The sequence below is a fragment of the Pezoporus flaviventris genome, unplaced genomic scaffold, assembly GCF_033815535.1.
Source record: "Pezoporus flaviventris isolate CSIRO_AGI_PZ_B2104156 unplaced genomic scaffold, CSIRO_AGI_Pfla_v1 ptg000143l, whole genome shotgun sequence".
Lineage (NCBI taxonomy): Eukaryota > Metazoa > Chordata > Aves > Psittaciformes > Psittacidae > Pezoporus > Pezoporus flaviventris.
Window position 1 is genome coordinate 1029364 of NW_026892691.1, and position 13418 is coordinate 1042781.

Below are 13418 nucleotides of genomic sequence, written 5' to 3' on the forward strand. Positions count from 1 at the left end.
CTGCTATCACAACTAGTCCATTTTTGAGCACTAAAGTTCTGACAGAAATGCAAACTTAGGAAATTGGAGATAGAGTTGGTCATGGCTTTTAGGGTTCAACCAAAGACTTTTGCATGTGCAACTGCCTTAAAATTTTATAGCTTGGGTACCAGTCATGGGAACTGTCGTGGTTTAAACCCAGTCAGGTAATTCGTTAGCTCACTTCCCCCCCTTTCTTGCCCTCCCCCTGCTCTCGGAGGGATGGAGAGGAGAATTGAAAAGAATGCAACTCCCACGGGTTGAGATAAGAACAGTTTAGTAACTAAGGTATAACACAAATCACTACTGCTACCACCAATGATAATAATGATAAAGGAAATAACAAGGGAAGAGAATACAACACCTCATCACCAGCCCACCGATAACTCGCCCCCCCCCCAGCCCGACCAAGCTCCGACCGATACCTCCTCCAACCCTGCAGTCTCCCAGCCCTTCCGGCTAACTCCCAGTTACATCCTGGGCATGACGTGCTGTGGTATGGAATAGCTCTTTGGTCAGTTTGGGTCAGGTGTCCTGTCTCTGCTTCCTCCTGGCTTCCCCTCCCCCCTGGCAGAGCATGAGGCTCACAAAGTCCTTGGCCAAACCAAAACATCTCTATCAGCTCTGTTCCCGAGCCGAAAGTCAAAACACTGCACTGCACCAGCTACCAAGGAGGAGAAACATGATTGCTACTGCTGAACCCAGGACATTATCCACCCCTTATTCCATACCATTCACGTCATGCTCAGATCCCACATTTTCAATATACCATCACTCTTATCTCGGTGCACTCTTATCTTAGTGCATGGACCAGTCCCTATAAAGCTGCTGCGTCCATCTGGTCCATGTCAGGCTCCATCTCTTGTAACAGTCTTCCAGAGCAGGAGAGACTGTGTGCAGTGTTCACACTCGTGAATAACCTGGGCAACAGTGTCCATTGTTAAGTCCACCCCTCGATCATGAGTCCATCTCTGTGTTGCATCTCTGCTCTGATGGCCTGAAGTGCCATGGGCCCACCAGGCTCAAAATAATTCACTGTCCCCTTCAGCAGTTTCTGCAGCTTGTTGTTGGGGACTCCACACAGCTGCCTTCCATCTCCGACGCTTCCAAAGCACTGGAGGGGCCCAGTGGACTAGATACTTGCCCATACTGTCCCACACACCCTGCCACTCATGACTGTCCAGCCTTGGGGAAAATCTCTTGGTCCCCCTATATTGTTGTCTAACCCCAGACAAGACTCAAACCTGACTCTGCTTAACTTTTGGGATCAGACAAAATGGTTGTGGGTAGAACACAGCCTGTGTGTGGGCCAACATGCTGATCCCCATCACAATCAGCAGGCAGGTCCCAGGGATACCCAAAGGCCATTCAGAGCCTTCAGAACTCTCAAACGATGCTGCTGTGCTTGTCGGCTCTCCCACCACCGGCTTCTCTTTTCCTGAGTCCAGCTCTTCCTCCTCTGCCTTGCTGGGAAGTGCTGCGTGGTCTCCTGCATCCTCCTGGGGCTCGGCAGGCGGCTTCCGGGGGATGCTCTCGGCCGTCGCGGAGCTGGGCTCCTCCGCGGGGCTCGGCTCGGCCGCGGGGCTGGGCTCCTCCGCGGGGCTCGGCTCTTCCGCGGGGCTCGGCTCCTCCGCCGCCTTCTCCCGCTGCTCGGCAGCCGCTTCCTTCTGCTCCTCGACCGCCCCGACCTCCTCCACCAGCAGCCGTCCCCTCTCGGCCTCTGGCCCCGCTCCCGCCGCCGCTTGGTCCCCGGGGCCGCTCTCCCGAGCCGCTTCAGCAGCCGCCGGCTCCCGGGGCCGCTCCCCCTCGGCTCCCCGCAGCCTCACGAAGATGGAGAGTAGGGCGAGGGCCAGGGCGGTGAAGAGCAGCCGGACGGCCAGGTACAAGTCCACGGCCACGTCCGTCCCGCCCTGCTGCTGGAGCCCACCCGTATTACAAGCCATTGCCATAAAGCACAGTGAGACAAGAACCTTAGCCCAGGCCCCACACTTGATAAACACTATCACAGCAAATACCGGCTCTACGTAAGTTACAACATTCTGAAGCTGTGAGATCAACAAGAACAACTCTGAGAGCCAATAAATCAGCATTGTGACGAGTGACTATTAATCCGGTCAGATCTGCCATTATCTCAACCCTTCGTGCCCCACGTTGGGCACCAAAAAGAACTGTCGTGGTTTAAACCCAGTCAGGTAATTCGTTAGCTCACTTCCCCCCCTTTCTTGCCCTCCCCCTGCTCTCGGAGGGATGGAGAGGAGAATTGAAAAGAATGCAACTCCCACGGGTTGAGATAAGAACAGTTTAGTAACTAAGGTATAACACAAATCACTACTGCTACCACCAATGATAATAATGATAAAGGAAATAACAAGGGAAGAGAATACAACACCTCATCACCAGCCCACCGATAACTCGCCCCCCCCCAGCCCGACCAAGCTCCGACCGATACCTCCTCCAACCCTGCAGTCTCCCAGCCCTTCTGGCTAACTCCCAGTTACATCCTGGGCATGACGTGCTGTGGTATGGAATAGCTCTTTGGTCAGTTTGGGTCAGGTGTCCTGTCTCTGCTTCCTCCTGGCTTCCCCTCCCCCCTGGCAGAGCATGAGGCTCACAAAGTCCTTGGCCAAACCAAAACATCTCTATCAGCTCTGTTCCCGAGCCGAAAGTCAAAACACTGCACTGCACCAGCTACCAAGGAGGAGAAACATGATTGCTACTGCTGAACCCAGGACAGGAAGCCAGTTCCATCTTCTGTATTCATGCTAATCTCAACAGGATAAATATACTTTAAATGGTAAAGCCCATGTTGTCCACTACAGGTGACTTTTGGTCACTCCAGCAAAGCAGAGCATTTGGATTGGGTAAGCTCTGTGATTCCTAAGGTTCTTGCTGTTTCTCATGGGTCACATGCTCTATGAAAAGAAACCAGAAAGGGAGGAGAAGGAGAAAGAATGTTTTTGCTTCTTTGTGTGTATATCATTATTAGTCTAATGTAGGAATGCATATGCCTCATCTTGTTGAGATGCAAAGCTTTCAAGACCTAGTGCCTTAGGAACAGTTAGTTGCCTGATGCAATACTTTGCAATGCTTTCCTCTTTCTTGTAACTTGTAAACTCCCACCCTCCTCTTACTACATGAAGCAGCACATTACAACTGCTATTAGATTGAAGGTAGTTTACTTATATTTGATTTTCCTTGCTTTTGAATCAGTTTTAAAAGAAATAGATCCTTTTCTTCAGTGGTGCTCTCTGCTCCAGTATTAAGATTTCACCTATCCTTCAAGGGTCTCATGCTATAGCTTGCTCCTTGCTGGTTTGAATAATAGTTCACCTTGATGTCTTCTTGTATATGCTCACCTACTTGAAGGTAGGTATTGCAGAATGGTGGGTCTCTCTGCCTAGAGATACTGTAACAATTTTAAAAAAGAAAAGCAACTCATGAGCTGACCAAATGATGCCAACAATGTTGTACCACTATCAGAGAAAAGATTATCCACGTTAAGTGTCTAAAGAAGTTAAATCCTGGCCACAGAAATAATCAGAAAAGAGATGTGGCTTTTCACATGTGATCCTAAAATCAGTCATCATCGAATCATACTTATCAAATACAGTATGAATTTGTTTCAGGCAAATGTAGGCCACATTTCCTGCATTTCAGTTACAGTCACAGCAAACATGGCTGAAGTCAGTCTGCCCTACTTCAGAATTTTTAGTGAGCAGGTGACTTGTGATCCTATCGTATCTACAGCGGGCATTAATTCCTAGTCATGTCATAACCAGCATGGCTTTGCATATGAAACACTTTAATTGAAATATCTGAGGTATGGTTCTGAAAAGGGCACTGAAACTGTTTAAGTCATCTGTCTACAAAGGACATGGATCTTCATGTATCTGTCCCAGGAGAATGAGGTAAGCTGTACTACCTGGCATTCATTTCACCTTTCTAAAGAATTCATTTATTTGAAACATACGTGATGAAAGCAGTGAACGGTTGTGCAGTTCTGGGACTGTGCATCATGTAGTGGTATTTCATCACCAAGTAATTAAAGGAAAAAATCTGTTTAACATCAGAAAAACAACAGAAAATACTGGAGAGGGTGGGGTGCTGTGAGGTTAGGTTTTGCTTTCTTTTCTTTCCAAAAGGCTTAACTGTTAAAAGCTTTACTCTAGCCATGGGACCATACATGCATGCATGTAGGCTTTCACTTCTGTATGTCTCTTTCCCTAGATAACAATGAAGATCAGTTGAGACAGAACGAAGAAAGCCATGTTGGTGGGAGAATTAATCCTCTTGCTTTGATTATAGCTGTAGAATCGATTTTGTCTAGTTTGAGGATTAATTTATCACTTTCTGATGGGACATTGGTTGACACTTGTTTTCAGTGTGATTAATAGTTCCACTTGAAGATGATGACTAGGGGAAACTCTGCTTAGCTTCATACCTACCATTTTTAGAACAATCTGCATAATGATACAGAATTAAGGAAAATAACGATGGATAAATTAAACCTTTATCAGTATATGATGTAAGTATATCTGATATATTTTGTAGGTATGACTTAACAAATATTGCTATTCTGAAGATTCTAGTCTTGTATCGAGAGGTTGGTACATGCCTAAAGCAAAATCTATCCTTGATGGTTTTATCTCAGAAAACTACAGTTCAAAAACATACTAACATCTTTTGAGCTTGAAAGGAAACTTCTCTTCAGTTTATAAATGGAAAAGAGAGAAAGTATTTTAGAGAGGACACTGGAATGTATAAGAATTTGTGTGGTAAAAGTCAAGGAATTTAAAAACAAAGAAAACCCCCTCACAAAACAGTAAAGCTTTCAAGCACTAACATTGCTTGTCACTAGCAAAGAAGTGTATATTTTCCCTCAGTGGATCAATAACCATTCTTTAATTTCAGTCATGAGAGTGAGCAGTTTCACATAACAGTCCTGGGATGAAGCTAAACAGACTTTGCTGTTTCCTCTGATTTGTAGTTATTCAACATTATAAAGAACATGGTCATAAAGGAACTTAATTTTATAAATTTAGGTTATTTGGTCTCTCTAGAACACTCTAAAAGCTCTTTATGATCAGTCTCAAAGAGAACCATGTCACTGGCTCTGTTTCATAGAATCACAGAATAGGTAGGATTAGAAAGGACCTTAAGATCATCAAATTCCAACCCCCTGTCATGGGCAGGGACACCTCACGCTAAACCATGTCACGCAAGGCTCTGTCCAACCCGGCCCTGAACACCACCAGGGATGGAGCATTCACAACTTCCTTGGGCAACCCAGCCAAGCACCTTAATCCAACAAGTGACTTGTTCCAACATTTCCATGTCCTTTTTATGTCGAGGACACCAAAACTGCACACAACACTCCAAGTGATGTCTCACAAGAGCAGAGCAGAGGAGCAGGATCACCTCCTTCGACCTGCTGGTCACGCTCCTTTTGATGCAGCCCAGGATACAGTTGGCTTTCTGGGCTGCGAGAGCACACTGCTGGCTCATGTTCAGTTTCTCATCAACCAACACCCCCAAGTCCTTCCCCGCATGGCTGCTCTGAATCTCTTCTCTGCCCAACCTGTAGCTGTCCCTGGGATTGCTCTGACCCAGGTGTAGGACCTTGCACTTGGCATGGTTAAGCTTCATAAGGTTGGCATCAGCCCAACTCACAAGCATGTCAAGGTCCCCCTGAATGGCATTCCTTCCCTCCAGTGTATCAACCAAACCACACAGCTTGGTGTCATCGGCAAACTTGCTGAGGGCACACTTAATCCCACTGTCCATGTCAGCGACCAAGATGTTAAACAAGACTGGTTCCAACACCGATCCCTCAGGGATGCCACTCGTTACTGGTCTCCAGCCGGACATTGAGCCATTGACCACAACTCTTTGTGTGCGACCATCCAGCCACTTCTTTACCCACCAAATGGTCCATCCATCAAATTGATGTCTCTGCAGTTTAGAGACAAGGATGTCATGCAGGACAGTGTCAAAGGCTTTGCACAAGTCCAGGTAGATGACGTCAGCTGCTCTACCCCTGTCCATCACTTCTATAGACCCATCATAGAAGGCCACCAAATTGGTCAGGCAGGATTTCCCCTTAGTGAAGCCATGCTGGCTGTCACCAAGCACTTTGTTGTTTTTCATGTGCCTTAGCATGCCATCCAGGAGAATCTGCTCCAAGATTTTGCCAGGCACAGAGGTGAGACTGACTGTCTGTAGTTCCCTGGGTCATCCATTTTCCCCTTCTTGAAAATGGGGGTTATATTATTGTTTTTCCAGTCATTGGGAACTGCCATGATCTTTCAAATATGATGGCCAGTGGCTTAGCAACTTCATTTGCCAGTTCCTTCAGGACCCGTGGATGGATTTCATCAGGCCCCATGGACTTGTACACGTTCAGGCTCTTAAGATGATCTTGAACCAGATCCTCTCCTACAGTGGGCCTAAGGTCTCCTTTCCCACAGTTCCTGCATCTGCTTTCCAAGACTTGGGTGGTGTGGTCAGAGCATTTGCCAGTGAAGACCGAGACAAAGAAGTCATTAAGAACTTCAGCCTTCTCCAAATCCAGGGTAGCTAGTTCTCCCGATAGCTTCCAGAGAGGGGCCACATTGCCCTTAGTCTGTCTTTTATTTGCAGTGTACCTATAGAATCCCTTCCTGTTATCTTTCATATCCCTAGACAAGTTTAATTTTAACTGGGCCTTAGCTTTCCTGACCTGTTCCCTAGCTTCCCAAACAACATCCCTGTACTCTTCCCAGGCCACCTGTCCTTGCTTCCACCTTTTATAAGCATGTTTTTTTTTCTCTCTACGTTTCCTCAGCAACTCCTTATCTATGCATGGAGGTCTCCTGGCCATTCTGTCACGTTTCCTTCTATTTAGGACACAACACTCCTGAGCTTGCAGCAGGTGATCCTTGAATATCAGCCAACAGTCTTGGGCCCCTCTGCCCTCTAGGGCTATATCCCATGGAACCTTACCAAGCAGGTTCCTGAAAAGGCCAAAGTCTGCTCTCTTCAAGTCCAGGGCAGTGAGCTTGCTGCACGCTCTTCTCACCGTCCTGAGGATCTTGAACTCGACCCATCTCATGGTTGCTACAACCAAGGCTGCCCTGGTTGTACACATTTCCAACATTTCCAACAAGCCCTTCCCCATTGGTGAGTCCGAGGTCAAGCATGGCACCTCTCCTTGTCGGCTCCTCTATTACTTGCAGAAGGAAGTTGTCTTCCACACAATCGAGGAACCTCCTGGATTGCTTGTGCTGGGCTATACCGTCCCTCCAACAGATATCAGGGTGTCCTGATAGTGTACTGAAGTCCCCCATGAGGACAAAGGCCTGCGAGCGTGAGGCTGTTCCTATCTGTCTATAGAGCTCTTCATCCACAGAGTCCTCTTGATCAGGCAGCCTTTAACAGAACCCCACAGTAATGTCCCCCATAGCTGTCCTCCCTTTGACCCTGACCCACAAGCTCTCTGTTAACTGATCACCTGTCCCCAGACAGAGTTCCATACTCTCCAGCCTATCCTTAACATAAAGGGCAACTCCCCCTCCCCATCTGCTGGACCTGTCTTTTCTAAAGAGCCTGTAAGCTTCCATTCCAACACTCCAGTCATAGGAGCCATCCCACCATGTTTCTGTGATACCTATCATACCCCCGTAGACATGCACACACCTCTAATTCCTCTTGTTTGTTCCCCATGCTAGGAACATTTTTATAGAGGCATCTGAGCTGAGCTCCAAATGAAGCTGGCTCATTGGCTGGAGCAGCTGGAATATCTCTACATTGCCCCGAGATTTTATTATAGGTGCTGGCAACTGACTGGGTGTGTTGGGATGGAATGATGCCCCCCTCCCCCAACACATCCAGGTTAAAGCTTTCTTGACCAGCCTGGCAAGCCTCCTACCAAAACTGCTCTTTCCCTTAGACCAGCTCCACCAGCCCCCAGCAGACCTGGCCTCCCAAATCGAGTCCCGTGTTCTAGATACCTAAACCCCTGATTATGGCACCACTGTTCTAACCATTTATTAACCTGGCCAATCCTCCTAGCCTTTTTGGGGTCCTCTCCTGTATCCTGGAGAATTGATGAAAAGCCAGTCTGAGCTCCAGAGCCCCTAACCACCTCTCCCAGGGCTCTGTAGTCCTTCTTTATGTTCTCTGGGCTACTGCTATCTATATCCCTAGCACTCACACGGATCACTAAAAGTGGGTAATAGTCAGTGAGACTTACAAGAGCAGGCAGCCTCTCTGCAACATCCCTGATCTGTGCCCCTGGTAGGCAACAGACCTCCCATAAGACTGGGTCAGGCCGACAGATGGGTGTGTCTGTGCCTTTCAAAGTAGAGTCCCCTACGACTATGACCTGCAGATTTTTCCTGGCAGCACTAGCAGTGATACTCTTTACCGCTGCGTCTGCCGGTTGTTCATGTGGTGAGGTGTGCGTTTCCTCGTTAGCCCCCTGCAGAACTGCAAAGTGATTCTGGGTGGGGACAACAGATTTAGGAGGAAGCCCCTTGCTTTTAATTGTCCTCTTCTTCCTCTTTTCGTTGGTTTTCTTTGTTACTGTTTCCCGCTTCCTGGTTAGTGGCCTCCTTCTTTCCTCCATGAACTACAGGGACGCTTGAGGCCCCTGCACAGCTCGGGCCTGGAGCAAACACTGCTGCTTCCTCTCAGCTTCCCCCCTGACATCTTGCAGCCTATTGACAGCATCCCGCAGCTCAGCCCCTGCTGCAGGAGGACCTCCACCGACTGCAGCCCTGCCCACTGTGCACCCTCCCCTCACCAGACCAGTGCAGGCACTCTCTACACTCCGAGCTCTGCACTGCAGCCTCCCCTCTCACCGGCTCTGTCTGGGTGCCTACGCTGGCCACCGCCGGGGCAGCCCGAGCAGAGCTCCCGGACCGGGCCCTGGTCATGAGGCGAGTGCTCACCGCCCCGCTCGCCTGCCCGCACAAGTCGCCCCGCCTGGCTCCTGCTCGCCCGCGCTCCCTGGGGCAGATTTTACCCGGTCAGGGCTGGTGCCGCCCCTCCTGGCTGCGCCCCCTTGTGCGTCCCTGCTCGCTCTCGTCAGCTGAGCTGCCGGCTCCTGGGCACGGCCTGGCTAGGGGTTGAGGCTCCCTCGGGGTCTCTCGCCGCTCTGAGTTGAGGCTCCTGGACGCTGAACTTCCCCCGCTCCGGTGTTGAAGGCGCCCTCTCTCGAGATACTCACCTCAGGAACTGACCCATGCACAGACACATTGAACCACAGGGCATCACATCTTAAGAAAATGTTTTGTAATTCCATGCAATTCCCTGGCAACCAGGTCACAGACCGGATCCTTCCCTTTGCAAATAAGGGTGACACATTAGAAAACAAAATATTTTTATATTAGGTATTCTACAGTTTAACATACTAATTTCTAGTTAAGAGCAGGCCAAACATACTCTCTTTTGTAAGAGTATGAGATGGATTTTGATTGTTTCAGACTTTATGCTTCCTTTTCAATTTTGCAAAATAAGGTTCTGAACTAATCTCTCTATCCAACTGTATCTGTAAGCATACATGCATATTTTATATATGTAAATAGATAAGTTTACATGTAAATATGAGTGTGTATGTAAATCAAAAATGCAGGAGCAGAATTTCATCCATAGTCAGGTGTTACCCTGAAATTTGTAACTAAGGAGTGTTCACTTTACCAAAATAATGAAGATCAAGGCAATGCGTTTCTATAAAAATAGAACACTACATTCCCCTAATTTTCGTGTGCTTACACCAGGTCATTTTGTGCAGTAGAAGGATCATTATGCTAGACTGAACATATTTCTTTAGATTTGATTTCTGTTTTAATCCTCAGGATGCATGAAAATAAATTTCAATGCTTCCTTTCTTAACAATTAAGAATCTTGTCTGTTGTTAACCGTTTGTACTGCATTTTATATAGAGAGGGTGATTTTTATTTACTCATACCTGTGAAGTTTGGCTTTGTCATTAATAACGAGCTATGAAAAGCTGAAACATAAGCTGGCAGCCCAGCTAAGGTGCATGTGTTACAAAGTGGTCAGACTTTTCTGACTGACTTTTCTATTCAAACAAGAATTTCTTGCAGTATCGGCAGGAGGAAGCTCTCGCTGAGTCTTAGAACATTAAACTGAAAATAGACTGAGTTTCTACGTCTCTGCCTGAGCTTGTGGCTTTGGGAAAGCTGTCTCACTTCTGTAAGTACTTCAGCATAAATGATATAACACGCTGCTTCATACAATGTGAATATATCAATATGGGATAAGGTAGTTTAATTTTTTAATTCAGATCTTCAGATTTACAGCATGTTATAGAAGCATGTGAAATACTTGTACTGTTTCTTCAGTTGGAAAAAAAAAACCTTCAGATTTTATTTCTTAAGGGGAAGCTCCAGAAATAGGTGAATTTCAGAAGAATCTCAAAGCAGTTAACAATAGCTAGAAATACCTGTTTTATTTGTGTGTCTTCTGTTTTGTGTATTTTAAGCATTCTTTTTTCTATGTAAAAAGTGTCTGTAAGAAAAAGTCCTGATTTTTCTCCACTTAAAAACACACAAAACACCCCATTTCATGATGAAAATGGATAGCAAAGTCTGAGTTAGCAGTCCTACTTGGTAGCTGTAGTTGAATTTTGTTTTGTGTTTCTTTTTTAATTTGACCAAGCACTCAACTGCAGTTGGCACACCAGTGATTAAATATGTATTAAAATTCACTGCCATGCAAGAGTTACTGATTTATTCAACTGAATAGGTAAAAAACAAACAAAAAACAATCAAAAAACCCACAAACCACAAAGCCTCAATTATTAGGCATGCCTAGAGACCACTGACTTGTTCTTTCAAAATATTCTGAAAGGTGTTCTGAATCAAGACTGTACAAATCAATGATCCATAAACCGAACTTGATTCTACTGTAATATTTCAGTACATACTTTTTTGCCTTAATTCAAACCATGAAACAACTCATACCAAAAGTAAATCACATCTGTAAATTATTAGACCAACATTTTCCTGTCTGTCCTTAACTGTGTTCTTCAACTGAAAATAAATTTTCCTTGAATTTCTGTAAATTATTTTCAAGTATGATAGTATTAGAGATTTACGTCAGTGCTTTCACTGTGGTTTGCACAGTAAAACAACACCGATTCAGGAAAGTAAGAAAGATAACTGGAATTTTGTTTTTCCAGAGCATGTTCAACATTGTACTACAGCAATGATGTAGCGAACTCTTTGTTCTTTATAATGATTAATAGTTCAATTTTATAGATTTGGGTACTGTAATTAATGCTAATTGCAAGAGATTGGAAGTAGGTATTGGTACTCAGTGACCAACCTATGTTGAACTAAATGAAGTAAACAAAAGTGACTGTTCATGTGAAAACATTGTCAGAAATGTGCGTAGTGGTGGTGGTGAACAGTCTGATTATGTACAGATGCAGGAGGACACTTCACAGATGGTCAGAAAAAACATAGACCAAAATTAGCAAATCCAGCAGTTCAGAGCAGCTGTCTCTATTTAGGAACCTACATAAACTATGGGTGCTAGCATCTCCAAAATGCATGCATTATATTAGCCTAGATCAGACTGGAGCTTGAGATCTGTCTGCCTGCACTCTTTTCTTAATAGTACAGCCCAAAATCTAGGGTCTGTTACTTAATACTACAGCCAAAAATCTAGGTTTTTGTACAGATGCTCAAGAAGCCTTTTAAGTGGAGAAAAAACACATCCCTTGAATAAGACACATGAGAAAGTTTGCAAAAAAGACTGTTTGCTGCTGTTATGTCTTCTCATTTGCACTTGTCCTCAGGCCATCACTTTTCCATCGTTATCTGGGCAATGTCCTCTGCAGCTCACCCAGAAAAGTGTTGTGGCAGTCAGGAGCCGTGCTGTGTGCTGCTCCCTGTGTGTTACAGCAGGCTGTTCCTTTGGCTGCCCTGCAGACCAACTGCAAGCTCACTAGCTCACTCTTTCTCCTCTTGCTTTCTCTCACCTGACACTATTTAAGGTTTGCCAAGCTCTCTTCTGTAGGAAAATAAGGGCAGTAAATTGTTTAAACTCTGCATTATCTAGGGTAGCATCAGAAATGGTGAATACAGAAAAAATCCGCTCTGGTGGACTGATCCGACCAGCCGGAGGTTTCAAAGTGTAAATTTTCCAGTCTTGCAGATATGGCAGAAAAAACCCCAACAGCATACAGAAAGTTTATCTGTGACATGTTTCCAGTCACTACTAAGGTATAGAACTAGAAGGTCATTAATCTTTTTTTTTATTATAATTTTTAAGTCTAAAAGAGAAAAAAAATGTGATTTCCCTGAGCTCATATTGGACCTGAGTTAAATTGCCTGACTGGAATTAAAGGAAATTTGTACCTGGGGTAGAAGTCCAAAGTGAAAATAACAATTAAAGTAATTAAGACTGGGAGCTTCTAAAAACAGGGCCTTATAATTGGAAGTGTTGAATGCTTCTAAACCAGGCATTTCTTCCACTCTCAAGGACTGGAAATTCAGTTAATATCAGGTCTGCTCTTTCATTCACGCAGTCCTGACAGTTCACATGGCATGTGAAAACAGATTAACAACATTCTAGATGTAATGTTGGGCATAGGTGTATATGCACACATTTCAAACATACTGCCTTATTCTACACAGTGCTCAACTGGAGAGTATCTAACTGAAACTATATAATAGTAAGCAAATACATAGGAAGCTGGATATTTCTCATGTATTTGTCTTGTTTGCAGCTGTAACTTAATAGGAATGCTTTTGATTACCGTGATGACAAGCAAATAATATTTTGGCATATCAGTAAACACTTGGCTACACATCTGTCTGTGTCAAATAGACACAGATACTTGTAGGGTAAGGTATTGCAATGTTGAGAAGGATTTTATTGTACGCATCAGATAATATCCTCTCACTTTCTTCCCATCTTTCTGTCTTTTCTACTGTCAACCTGTCAGCTGAAGTGTGGGTTTCAAGGATTATGTTGCTATTAAATCCTGCTAGAGTAGGTGCTAACACAATACAGTGGTCACGTCCCACTGACAAAAGACATTTTCTGGAAGTACATTCATTCATATTCCTCAGGTCACTGAACTTGGACACGAGATTTGGCACTGATTGTGTTAGATGAGCGTCTGACATCCTAGCTGATGTATGTTAGAAACTTCTAGTGTTGAACCTGTGTGATCTCAGGTGCCGTGGCAGGCATACTTCTGAGCAAAAACTGCTATGGCTCTTGCCTTGTAATTAAAGGCAATGTTAAACAGATTTTTGTGAAAGCCTTTAAAATTATACAGAGCATAACTGCCTGTTTCAGAAATGCAAGCCTTGGCAAAGTTAAAAAAAGTTTTCCACACACTTTCTTTAGTGACTATTGAACAAGACCTTATTCACATCTTC